Here is a 12,773-nt window from a genome sequence, read left to right on the forward strand (position 1 = left end):
ATCGCCTGACGAACGCCTGACAAACGCCATTCTCACCCTGCCGGGCAAAGCCAAATAAGCCATGCATATTTACAGTTCCTTTGAAAGGCAGAGCGAGGACTAGGACCTCTGTTCCGACTGAATCTGCATCCACAGAAAGGATGTTATAAGGCCCTACAAATTTCACCAAGGAGATGTGAAATTCTTCCCCCATAAAATACTTTTTTTCCCAGATACCCCGGCTCTTAGGCAAATGAGGTTACTCCTCAAAACCCCACCCCCACTCACCATAAATATCCTTCTCTCCTGCTGTCCATTCAAATGATACAAGGTATCTTGTACATAGAGAGAAAGGGAGAATAGGCAGACTTGCTTCAAAGATTTGGTGACCTTGGATGGGTGGGTTGAATGAAGAAGTGAACCTGGTTTCTGGGAAAGGAGTATCGAGATGAAGATGAGGAAAAGTGAACATGGACCACATTCATAGGTTAGAGAAATACATTTAATAGGTTGAATGGTTTTGAAAAGTGAACTTCGAGCAGTAATTGTTGTTTTTTAAATTGCAAAGAAATTAAAAATGAATGTGGGATTGGAGGCACACTCTGAGCAGAAAAGCACCATAAGCTGCTATGGTGCAACTCAAGATGGTGAATAGAACCTTTAATATGATGATGCTCTTCTTTTGCTAGTTTTTTTGAGTCACCTTTTATTGTAAGTAGCTGATACAGCATTTTTTGCAGCTCTTCAGTTTATGGTTATCATGTGAGAACACTGTTTTCATCATTTTTATTATTCTACAAATGTATTTTTAAATGCACTGATGTGGTGTTTGCATGAAATGCAAGATGGCACATCATGGAATGTTTAAACTGAGCATCGCGTAGGATATGTGATATTTGGCACCCAGAGGAGTAGGACACGTAGATCCTATAAGAAGTAAAGACTCTCTAGCAAGGGCCGTCCATACTCTGAGTTTAAACTTTACTTTTTGTGAAATGGTTTATGAAAAACAACACGGCTGCTCCAGGTGAGGCTCGAACTCACAACCTCGGCATGGCTCAGTGCAAGTACTGCTGTATAAGTACCGCGCGCTAACCGATTGTGCCACTGGAGCTCTCTCTTTTCACATCTCCCCAGGTGAGCCATCTACAGCTGACCAAGTAGATGACAGACACTGCTCCATCATTCACTGTGCAAGATCGACTCACATGCTAGCATGTTATCATGACTATTAAAAATACAGTCCAAACGGAATAGATTCTATAATTGTCCTATAACATATGCTCTGTCTATTCAAAACCCCACAGAATTATATCTTGACAGTTCTGACAAAGTCTAGGGGAATCTTATGAATATTTGTAATTAGCACATAGTAAGAATTTCCCAAAAATGAAATGTAGGTCCCTAATTGGGGGAAGACGTGGAATGTGAGATCTTGCCTCAGCTGTTTTTTTTCTTTTTTAGGTACAGTATATTGACACTTCAGTACCTTTTGTGAAGCAAGGTTTCAGATGGGGCTGTAGGGCAGACGAGGTGGCCGAGTGGTTAAGGCGATGGACTGCTAATCCATTGTGCTCTGCACGCGTGGGTTCGAATCCCACCTTCGTCGGAAAGCCATCAGAGTCTCTTTTGATGGCCAGCATTTCTTGTAGTATAATTACACTCTCTTTCAAGACAGAGCCAGGATCCGCTAGATGGGATCATCTGACTGTTCCATTTTAACAAATATGTCAAATAAAGTGAAGTATTTTGTGCGTAATAGAAATTAGATCTTTCATGGAGTTTCCAGAGGATTGCCTTTCACTCACTCCTGGCTTATTAACCAGTTTCGATAAATAGATTGATAAGAAAGCAGCTCTTACTCCTAAAGTTTAGGCCGTCTCAAATGAATGACTGTTAACAAATGTCTGCCCCACAGAGACAGATCACTTCTAATAAGTGGGTTCTCTATATGTCACTGATTGCAGACATACTAACTAGAGCTATCGGTATGGTCTTGAATGTGAAAACTCTTATTTTCTCATATGAAAATGTAGTTTTTCATACTTCCAAGAAAAGTGCCTTAAGCATGGTCTTCAATGTGTGCGCGCACGTGGACATTCATATGCAACTACGTTTCCATACAGAGTCTCAAAATCATAGATATATTCATACCTCAGTAAGAATACATGTTGCAATTTACATCGTGCGTGCAGACTGGCCTTGTAGCTCAGTGGCAGAGCACTGGTCTTGTAAACCAGGGGTCATGAGTTCAAGCCTCATCAGGGCCTTTTTACATGAGTCTTTCTGTATGTTGTTTTCAAGTCATTCTTCCCTGGAGTCACACCTTGCTTTAGGATTGCTTATTGCCAAGCTTCCCTTTCCTGCTTTCATATTATCAAGAAAATATCATGAAGATCATTGAATTATAAATTATTGCCTCACCCCTTCCGATCGCCTGACGAACGCCTGACAAACGCCATTCTCACCCTGCCGGGCAAAGCCAAATAAGCCTTCCATATTTACAGTTCCTTTGAAAGGCAGAGCGAGGACTAGGACCTCTGTTCCGACTGAATCTGCATCCACAGAAAGGATGTTATAAGGCCCTACAAATTTCACCAAGGAGATGTGAAATTCTTCCCCCATAAAATACTTTTTTTCCCAGATACCCCGGCTCTTAGGCAAATGAGGTTACTCCTCAAAACCCCTCCCCCACTCACCATAAATATCCTTCTCTCCTGCTGTCCATTCAAATGATACAAGGTATCTTGTACATAGAGAGAAAGGGAGAATAGGCAGACTTGTGCTTCAAAGATTTGGTGACCTTGGATGGGTGGGTTGAATGAAGAAGTGAACCTGGTTTCTGGGAAAGGAGTATCGAGATGAAGATGAGGAAAAGTGAACATGGACCACATTCATAGGTTAGAGAAATACATTTAATAGGTTGAATGGTTTTGAAAAGTGAACTTCGAGCAGTAATTGTTGTTTTTTAAATTGCAAATAAATTAAAAATGAATGTGGGATTGGAGGCACACTCTGAGCAGAAAAGCACCATAAGCTGCTATGGTGCAACTCAAGATGGTGAATAGAACCTTTAATATGATGATGCTCTTCTTTTGCTAGTTTTTTCGAGTCACCTTTTATTGTAAGTAGCTGATACAGCATTTTTTGCAGCTCTTCAGTTTATGGTTATCATGTGAGAACACTGTTTTCATCATATTTATTATTCTACAAATGTATTTTTAAATGCACTGATGTGGTGTTTGCATGAAATGCAAGATGGCACATCATGGAATGTTTAAACTGAGCATCGCGTAGGATATGTGATATTTGGCACCCAGAGGAGTAGGACACGTAGATCCTATAAGAAGTAAAGACTCTCTAGCAAGGGCCGTCCATACTCTGAGTTTAAACTTTACTTTTTGTGAAATGGTTTATGAAAAACAACACGGCTGCTCCAGGTGAGGCTCGAACTCACAACCTCGGCATGGCTCAGTGCAAGTACTGCTGTATAAGTACCACGCGCTAACCGATTGCGCCACTGGAGCTCTCTCTTTTCACATCTCCCCAGGTGAGCCATCTACAGCTGACCAAGTAGATGACAGACACTGCTCCATCATTCACTGTGCAAGATCGACTCACATGCTAGCATGTTATCATGACTATTAAAAATACAGTCCAAACGGAATAGATTCTATAATTGTCCTATAACATATGCTCTGTCTATTCAAAACCCCATAGAATTATATCTTGACAGTTCTGACAAAGTCTAGGGGAATCTTAGGAATATTTGTAATTAGCACATAGTAAGAATTTCCCAAAAATGAAATGTAGGTCCCTAATTGGGGGAAGACGTGGAATGTGAGATCTTGCCTCAGCTGTTTTTTTTTCTTTTTTAGGTACAGTATATTGACACTTCAGTACCTTTTGTGAAGCAAGGTTTCAGATGGGGCTGTAGGGCAGACGAGGTGGCCGAGTGGATAAGGCGATGGACTGCTAATCCATTGTGCTCTGCACGTGTGGGTTCGAATCCCACCTTCGTCGGAAAGCCATCAGAGTCTCTTTTGATGGCCAGCATTTCTTGTAGTATGATTACACTCTCTTTCAAGACAGAGCCAGGATCCGCTAGATGGGATCATCTGACTGTTCCATTTTAACAAATATGTCAAATAAAGTGAAGTATTTTGTGCGTAATAGAAATTAGATCTTTCATGGAGTTTCCAGAGGATTGCCTTTCACTCACTCCTGGCTTATTAACCAGTTTGGATAAATAGATTGATAAGAAAGCAGCTCTTACTCCTAAAGTTTAGGCCGTCTCAAATGAATGACTGTTAACATATGTCTGCCCCACAGAGACAGATCACTTCTAATAAGTGGGTTCTCTATATGTCACTGATTGCAGACATACTAACTAGAGCTATCGGTATGGTCTTGAATGTGAAAACTCTTATTTTCTCATATGAAAATGTAGTTTTTCATACTTCCAAGAAAAGTGCCTTAAGCATGGTCTTCAATGTGTGCGCGCACGTGGACATTCATATGCAACTACGTTTCCATACAGAGACTCAAAATCATAGATATATTCATACCTCAGTAAGAATACATGTTGCAATTTACATCCTGCGTGCAGACTGGCCTTGTAGCTCAGTGGCAGAGCACTGGTCTTGTAAACCAGGGGTCATGAGTTCAAGCCTCATCAGGGCCTTTTTACATGAGTCTTTCTGTATGTTGTTTTCAAGTCATTCTTCCCTGGAGTCACACCTTGCTTTAGGATTGCTTATTGCCAAGCTTCCCTTTCCTGCTTTCATATTATCAAGAAAATATCATGAAGATCATTGAATTATAAATTATTGCCTCACCCCTTCCGATCGCCTGACGAACGCCTGACAAACGCCATTCTCACCCTGCCGGGCAAAGCCAAATAAGCCATGCATATTTACAGTTCCTTTGAAAGGCAGAGCGAGGACTAGGACCTCTGTTCCGACTGAATCTGCATCCACAGAAAGGATGTTATAAGGCCCTACAAATTTCACCAAGGAGATGTGAAATTCTTCCCCCATAAAATACTTTTTTTCCCAGATACCCCGGCTCTTAGGCAAATGAGGTTACTCCTCAAAACCCCACCCCCACTCACCATAAATATCCTTCTCTCCTGCTGTCCATTCAAATGATACAAGGTATCTTGTACATAGAGAGAAAGGGAGAATAGGCAGACTTGCTTCAAAGATTTGGTGACCTTGGATGGGTGGGTAGAATGAAGAAGTGAACCTGGTTTCTGGGAAAGGAGTATCGAGATGAAGATGAGGAAAAGTGAACATGGACCACATTCATAGGTTAGAGAAATACATTTAATAGGTTGAATGGTTTTGAAAAGTGAACTTCGAGCAGTAATTGTTGTTTTTTAAATTGCAAAGAAATTAAAAATGAATGTGGGATTGGAGGCACACTCTGAGCAGAAAAGCACCATAAGCTGCTATGGTGCAACTCAAGATGGTGAAGAGAACCTTTAATATGATGATGCTCTTCTTTTGCTAGTTTTTTCGAGTCACCTTTTATTGTAAGTAGCTGATACAGCATTTTTTGCAGCTCTTCAGTTTATGGTTATCATGTGAGAACACTGTTTTCATCATTTTTATTATTCTACAAATGTATTTTTAAATGCACTGATGTGGTGTTTGCATGAAATGCAAGATGGCACATCATGGAATGTTTAAACTGAGCATCGCGTAGGATATGTGATATTTGGCACCCAGAGGAGTAGGACACGTAGATCCTATAAGAAGTAAAGACTCTCTAGCAAGGGCCGTCCATACTCTGAGTTTAAACTTTACATTTTGTGAAATGGTTTATGAAAAACAACACGCCTGCTCCAGGTGAGGCTCGAACTCACAACCTCGGCATGGCTCAGTGCAAGTACTGCTGTATAAGTACTGCGCGCTAACCGATTGTGCCACTGGAGCTCTCTCTTTTCACATCTCCCCAGGTGAGCCATCTACAGCTGACCAAGTAGATGACAGACACTGCTCCATCATTCACTGTGCAAGATCGACTCACATGCTAGCATGTTATCATGACTATTAAAAATACAGTCCAAACGGAATAGATTCTATAATTGTCCTATAACATATGCTCTGTCTATTCAAAACCCCATAGAATTATATCTTGACAGTTCTGACAAAGTCTAGGGGAATCTTATGAATATTTGTAATTAGCACATAGTAAGAATTTCCCAAAAATGAAATGTAGGTCCCTAATTGGGGGAAGACGTGGAATGTGAGATCTTGCCTCAGCTGTTTTTTTTCTTTTTTAGGTACAGTATATTGACACTTCAGTACCTTTTGTGAAGCAAGGTTTCAGATGGGGCTGTAGGGCAGACGAGGTGGCCGAGTGGTTAAGGCGATGGACTGCTAATCCATTGTGCTCTGCACGCGTGGGTTCGAATCCCACCTTCCTCGGAAAGCCATCAGAGTCTCTTTTGATGGCCAGCATTTCTTGTAGTATAATTACACTCTCTTTCAAGACAGAGCCAGGATCCGCTAGATGGGATCATCTGACTGTTCCATTTTAACAAATATGTCAAATAAAGTGAAGTATTTTGTGCGTAATAGAAATTAGATCTTTCATGGAGTTTCCAGAGGATTGCCTTTCACTCACTCCTGGCTTATTAACCAGTTTGGATAAATAGATTGATAAGAAAGCATCTCTTACTCCTAAAGTTTAGGCCGTCTCAAATGAATGACTGTTAACATATGTCTGCCCCACAGAGACAGATCACTTCTAATAAGTGGGTTCTCTATATGTCACTGATTGCAGACATACTAACTAGAGCTATCGGTATGGTCTTGAATGTGAAAACTCTTATTTTCTCATGTGAAAATGTAGTTTTTCATACTTCCAAGAAAAGTGCCTTAAGCATGGTCTTCAATGTGTGCGCGCACGTGGACATTCATATGCAACTACGTTTCCATACAGAGTCTCAAAATCATAGATATATTCATACCTCAGTAAGAATACATGTTGCAATTTACATCCTGCGTGCAGACTGGCCTTGTAGCTCAGTGGCAGAGCACTGGTCTTGTAAACCAGGGGTCATGAGTTCAAGCCTCATCAGGGCCTTTTTACATGAGTCTTTCTGTATGTTGTTTTCAAGTCATTCTTCCCTGGAGTCACACCTTGCTTTAGGATTGCTTATTGCCAAGCTTCCCTTTCCTGCTTTCATATTATCAAGAAAATATCATGAAGATCATTGAATTATAAATTATTGCCTCACCCCTTCCGATCGCCTGACGAACGCCTGACAAACGCCATTCTCACCCTGCCGGGCAAAGCCAAATAAGCCATGCATATTTACAGTTCCTTTGAAAGGCAGAGCGAGGACTAGGACCTCTGTTCCGACTGAATCTGCATCCACAGAAAGGATGTTATAAGGCCCTACAAATTTCACCAAGGAGATGTGAAATTCTTCCCCCATAAAATACTTTTTTTCCCAGATACCCCGGCTCTTAGGCAAATGAGGTTACTCCTCAAAACCCCACCCCCACTCACCATAAATATCCTTCTCTCCTGCTGTCCATTCAAATGATACAAGGTATCTTGTACATAGAGAGAAAGGGAGAATAGGCAGACTTGTGCTTCAAAGATTTGGTGACCTTGGATGGGTGGGTTGAATGAAGAAGTGAACCTGGTTTCTGGGAAAAGAGTATCGAGATGAAGATGAGGAAAAGTGAACATGGACCACATTCATAGGTTAGAGAAATACATTTAATAGGTTGAATGGTTTTGAAAAGTGAACTTCGAGCAGTAATTGTTGTTTTTTAAATTGCAAATAAATTAAAAATGAATGTGGGATTGGAGGCACACTCTGAGCAGAAAAGCACCATAAGCTGCTATGGTGCAACTCAAGATGGTGAATAGAACCTTTAATATGATGATGCTCTTCTTTTGCTAGTTTTTTCGAGTCACCTTTTATTGTAAGTAGCTGATACAGCATTTTTTGCAGCTCTTCAGTTTATGGTTATCATGTGAGAACACTGTTTTCATCATATTTATTATTCTACAAATGTATTTTTAAATGCACTGATGTGGTGTTTGCATGAAATGCAAGATGGCACATCATGGAATGTTTAAACTGAGCATCGCGTAGGATATGTGATATTTGGCACCCAGAGGAGTAGGACACGTAGATCCTATAAGAAGTAAAGACTCTCTAGCAAGGGCCGTCCATACTCTGAGTTTAAACTTTACTTTTTGTGAAATGGTTTATGAAAAACAACACGGCTGCTCCAGGTGAGGCTCGAACTCATAACCTCGGCATGGCTCAGTGCAAGTTCTGCTGTATAAGAACCGCGCGCTAACCGATTGCGCCACTGGAGCTCTCTCTTTTCACATCTCCCCAGGTGAGCCATCTACAGCTGACCAAGTAGATGACAGACACTGCTCCATCATTCACTGTGCAAGATCGACTCACATGCTAGCATGTTATCATGACTATTAAAAATACAGTCCTTAGATTCTATAATTGTCCTATAACATATGCTCTGTCTATTCAAAACCCCATAGAATTATATCTTGACAGTTCTGACAAAGTCTAGGGGAATCTTATGAATATTTGTAATTAGCACATAGTAAGAATTTCCCAAAAATGAAATGTAGGTCCCTAATTGGGGGAAGACGTGGAATGTGAGATCTTGCCTCAGCTGTTTTTTTTCTTTTTTAGGTACAGTATATTGACACTTCAGTACCTTTTGTGAAGCAAGGTTTCAGATGGGGCTGTAGGGCAGACGAGGTGGCCGAGTGGTTAAGGCGATGGACTGCTAATCCATTGTGCTCTGCACACGTGGGTTCGAATCCCACCTTCGTCGGAAAGCCATCAGAGTCTCTTTTGATAGCCAGCATTTCTTGTAGTATAATTACTCTCTCTTTCAAGACAGAGCCAGGATCCGCTAGATGGGATCATCTGACTGTTCCATTTTAACAAATATGTCAAATAAAGTGAAGTATTTTGTGCGTAATAGAAATTAGATCTTTCATGGAGTTTCCAGAGGATTGCCCTTCACTCACTCCTGGCTTATTAACCAGTTTGGATAAATAGATTGATAAGAAAGCAACTCTTACTCCTAAAGTTTAGGCCGTCTCAAATGAATGACTGTTAACATATGTCTGCCCCACAGAGACAGATCACTTCTAATAAGTGGGTTCTCTATATGTCACTGATTGCAGACATACTAACTAGAGCTATCGGTATGGTCTTGAATGTGAAAACTCTTATTTTCTCATATGAAAATGTAGTTTTTCATACTTCCAAGAAAAGTGCCTAAAGCATGGTCTTCAATGTGTGCGCGCACGTGGACATTCATATGCAACTACGTTTCCATACAGAGTCACAAAATCATAGATATATTCATACCTCAGTAAGAATACATGTTGCAATTTACATCCTGCGTGCAGACTGGCCTTGTAGCTCAGTGGCAGAGCACTGGTCTTGTAAACCAGGGGTCATGAGTTCAAGCCTCATCAGGGCCTTTTTACATGAGTCTTTCTGTATGTTGTTTTCAAGTCATTCTTCCCTGGAGTCACACCTTGCTTTAGGATTGCTTATTGCCAAGCTTCCCTTTCCTGCTTTCATATTATCAAGAAAATATCATGAAGATCATTGAATTATAAATTATTGCCTCACCCCTTCCGATCGCCTGACGAACGCCTGACAAACGCCATTCTCACCCTGCCGGGCAAAGCCAAATAAGCCATGCATATTTACAGTTCCTTTGAAAGGCAGAGCGAGGACTAGGACCTCTGTTCCGACTGAATCTGCATCCACAGAAAGGATGTTATAAGGCCCTACAAATTTCACCAAGGAGATGTGAAATTCTTCCCCCATAAAATACTTTTTTTCCCAGATACCCCGGCTCTTAGGCAAATGAGGTTACTCCTCAAAACCCCACCCCCACTCACCATAAATATCCTTCTCTCCTGCTGTCCATTCAAATGATACAAGGTATCTTGTACATAGAGAGAAAGGGAGAATAGGCAGACTTGCTTCAAAGATTTGGTGACCTTGGATGGGTGGGTTGAATGAAGAAGTGAACCTGGTTTCTGGGAAAGGAGTATCGAGATGAAGATGAGGAAAAGTGAACATGGACCACATTCATAGGTTAGAGAAATACATTTAATAGGTTGAATGGTTTTGAAAAGTGAACTTCGAGCAGTAATTGTTGTTTTTTAAATTGCAAAGAAATTAAAAATGAATGTGGGATTGGAGGCACACTCTGAGCAGAAAAGCACCATAAGCTGCTATGGTGCAACTCAAGATGGTGAATAGAACCTTTAATATGATGATGCTCTTCTTTTGCTAGTTTTTTCGAGTCACCTTTTATTGTAAGTAGCTGATACAGCATTTTTTGCAGCTCTTCAGTTTATGGTTATCATGTGAGAACACTGTTTTCATCATTTTTATTATTCTACAAATGTATTTTTAAATGCACTGATGTGGTGTTTGCATGAAATGCAAGATGGCACATCATGGAATGTTTAAACTGAGCATCGCGTAGGATATGTGATATTTGGCACCCAGAGGAGTAGGACACGTAGATCCTATAAGAAGTAAAGACTCTCTAGCAAGGGCCGTCCATACTCTGAGTTTAAACTTTACTTTTTGTGAAATGGTTTATGAAAAACAACACGGCTGCTCCAGGTGAGGCTCGAACTCACAACCTCGGCATGGCTCAGTGCAAGTACTGCTGTATAAGTACCGCGCGCTAACCGATTGTGCCACTGGAGCTCTCTCTTTTCACATCTCCCCAGGTGAGCCATCTACAGCTGACCAAGTAGATGACAGACACTGCTCCATCATTCACTGTGCAAGATCGACTCACATGCTAGCATGTTATCATGACTATTAAAAATACAGTCCAAACGGAATAGATTCTATAATTGTCCTATAACATATGCTCTGTCTATTCAAAACCCCATAGAATTATATCTTGACAGTTCTGACAAAGTCTAGGGGAATCTTATGAATATTTGTAATTAGCACATAGTAAGAATTTCCCAAAAATGAAATGTAGGTCCCTAATTGGGGGAAGACGTGGAATGTGAGATCTTGCCTCAGCTGTTTTTTTTCTTTTTTAGGTAACGTATATTGACACTTCAGTACCTTTTGTGAAGCAAGGTTTCAGATGGGGCTGTAGGGCAGACGAGGTGGCCGAGTGGTTAAGGCGATGGACTGCTAATCCATTGTGCTCTGCACGCGTGGGTTCGAATCCCACCTTCGTCGGAAAGCCATCAGAGTCTCTTTTGATGGCCAGCATTTCTTGTAGTATAATTACACTCTCTTTCAAGACAGAGCCAGGATCCGCTAGATGGGATCATCTGACTGTTCCATTTTAACAAATATGTCAAATAAAGTGAAGTATTTTGTGCGTAATAGAAATTAGATCTTTCATGGAGTTTCCAGAGGATTGCCTTTCACTCACTCCTGGCTTATTAACCAGTTTCGATAAATAGATTGATAAGAAAGCAGCTCTTACTCCTAAAGTTTAGGCCGTCTCAAATGAATGACTGTTAACATATGTCTGCCCCACAGAGACAGATCACTTCTAATAAGTGGGTTCTCTATATGTCACTGATTGCAGACATACTAACTAGAGCTATCGGTATGGTCTTGAATGTGAAAACTCTTATTTTCTCATATGAAAATGTAGTTTTTCATACTTCTATAGAAAAGTGCCTTAAGCATGGTCTTCAATGTGTGCGCGCACGTGGACATTCATATGCAACTACGTTTCCATACAGAGTCTCAAAATCATAGATATATTCATACCTCAGTAAGAATACATGTTGCAATTTACATCCTGCGTGCAGACTGGCCTTGTAGCTCAGTGGCAGAGCACTGGTCTTGTAAACCAGGGGTCATGAGTTCAAGCCTCATCAGGGCCTTTTTACATGAGTCTTTCTGTATGTTGTTTTCAAGTCATTCTTCCCTGGAGTCACACCTTGCTTTAGGATTGCTTATTGCCAAGCTTCCCTTTCCTGCTTTCATATTATCAAGAAAATATCATGAAGATCATTGAATTATAAATTATTGCCTCACCCCTTCCGATCGCCTGACGAACGCCTGACAAACGCCATTCTCACCCTGCCGGGCAAAGCCAAATAAGCCATGCATATTTACAGTTCCTTTGAAAGGCAGAGCGAGGACTAGGACCTCTGTTCCGACTGAATCTGCATCCACAGAAAGGATGTTATAAGGCCCTACAAATTTCACCAAGGAGATGTGAAATTCTTCCCCCATAAAATACTTTTTTTCCCAGATACCCCGGCTCTTAGGCAAATGAGGTTACTCCTCAAAACCCCACCCCCACTCACCATAAATATCCTTCTCTCCTGCTGTCCATTCAAATGATACAAGGTATCTTGTACATAGAGAGAAAGGGAGAATAGGCAGACTTGTGCTTCAAAGATTTGGTGACCTTGGATGGGTGGGTTGAATGAAGAAGTGAACCTGGTTTCTGGGAAATGAGTATCGAGATGAAGATGACGAAAAGTGAACATGGACCACATTCATAGGTTAGAGAAATACATTTAATAGGTTGAATGGTTTTGAAAAGTGAACTTCGAGCAGTAATTGTTGTTTTTTAAATTGCAAATAAATTACAAATGAATGTGGGATTGGAGGCACACTCTGAGCAGAAAAGCACCATAAGCTGCTATGGTGCAACTCAAGATGGTGAATAGAACCTTTAATATGATGATGCTCTTCTTTTGCTAGTTTTTTCGAGTCACCTTTTATTGTAAGTAGCTGATACAGCATTTTTTGC

The 12,773-nt window shown here is 40.8% G+C and overlaps 11 non-coding genes across 11 annotated transcripts; 8 read left to right on the forward strand and 3 right to left on the reverse strand.

Annotated features, from left to right (window-relative positions):
* Window positions 1-998: 998 nt before the first annotated feature.
* TRNAI-UAU (transfer RNA isoleucine (anticodon UAU)) lies at window positions 999-1,093 on the reverse strand. Its single transcript has 2 exons — window positions 1,056-1,093; window positions 999-1,034 (listed from the first exon to the last, which is right to left on the reverse strand). It is a non-coding gene; the product is annotated as a tRNA-Ile (tRNA).
* Window positions 1,094-1,506: 413 nt separating this feature from the next.
* TRNAS-GCU (transfer RNA serine (anticodon GCU)) lies at window positions 1,507-1,588 on the forward strand. Its single transcript has one exon. It is a non-coding gene; the product is annotated as a tRNA-Ser (tRNA).
* Window positions 1,589-2,177: 589 nt separating this feature from the next.
* Window positions 2,178-2,249, forward strand: TRNAT-UGU (transfer RNA threonine (anticodon UGU)). Its single transcript has one exon. It is a non-coding gene; the product is annotated as a tRNA-Thr (tRNA).
* A 1,162-nt stretch (window positions 2,250-3,411) lies between these two features.
* Window positions 3,412-3,506, reverse strand: TRNAI-UAU (transfer RNA isoleucine (anticodon UAU)). Its single transcript has 2 exons — window positions 3,469-3,506; window positions 3,412-3,447 (listed from the first exon to the last, which is right to left on the reverse strand). It is a non-coding gene; the product is annotated as a tRNA-Ile (tRNA).
* Window positions 3,507-4,591: 1,085 nt separating this feature from the next.
* Window positions 4,592-4,663, forward strand: TRNAT-UGU (transfer RNA threonine (anticodon UGU)). The gene has a single exon. It is a non-coding gene; the product is annotated as a tRNA-Thr (tRNA).
* Window positions 4,664-7,002: 2,339 nt separating this feature from the next.
* On the forward strand, window positions 7,003-7,074 carry TRNAT-UGU (transfer RNA threonine (anticodon UGU)). Its single transcript has one exon. It is a non-coding gene; the product is annotated as a tRNA-Thr (tRNA).
* Window positions 7,075-8,737: 1,663 nt separating this feature from the next.
* Window positions 8,738-8,819, forward strand: TRNAS-GCU (transfer RNA serine (anticodon GCU)). Its single transcript has one exon. It is a non-coding gene; the product is annotated as a tRNA-Ser (tRNA).
* Window positions 8,820-9,408: 589 nt separating this feature from the next.
* Window positions 9,409-9,480, forward strand: TRNAT-UGU (transfer RNA threonine (anticodon UGU)). The gene has a single exon. It is a non-coding gene; the product is annotated as a tRNA-Thr (tRNA).
* Window positions 9,481-10,640: 1,160 nt separating this feature from the next.
* On the reverse strand, window positions 10,641-10,735 carry TRNAI-UAU (transfer RNA isoleucine (anticodon UAU)). Its single transcript has 2 exons — window positions 10,698-10,735; window positions 10,641-10,676 (listed from the first exon to the last, which is right to left on the reverse strand). It is a non-coding gene; the product is annotated as a tRNA-Ile (tRNA).
* Window positions 10,736-11,148: 413 nt separating this feature from the next.
* Window positions 11,149-11,230, forward strand: TRNAS-GCU (transfer RNA serine (anticodon GCU)). The gene has a single exon. It is a non-coding gene; the product is annotated as a tRNA-Ser (tRNA).
* A 590-nt stretch (window positions 11,231-11,820) lies between these two features.
* TRNAT-UGU (transfer RNA threonine (anticodon UGU)) lies at window positions 11,821-11,892 on the forward strand. Its single transcript has one exon. It is a non-coding gene; the product is annotated as a tRNA-Thr (tRNA).
* The last annotated feature ends 881 nt before the right edge of the window (window positions 11,893-12,773 follow it).

The sequence above is a fragment of the Triturus cristatus genome, chromosome 12 (assembly GCF_964204655.1).
Source record: "Triturus cristatus chromosome 12, aTriCri1.1, whole genome shotgun sequence".
In the NCBI taxonomy this organism is placed as follows: Eukaryota; Metazoa; Chordata; class Amphibia; order Caudata; family Salamandridae; genus Triturus; species Triturus cristatus.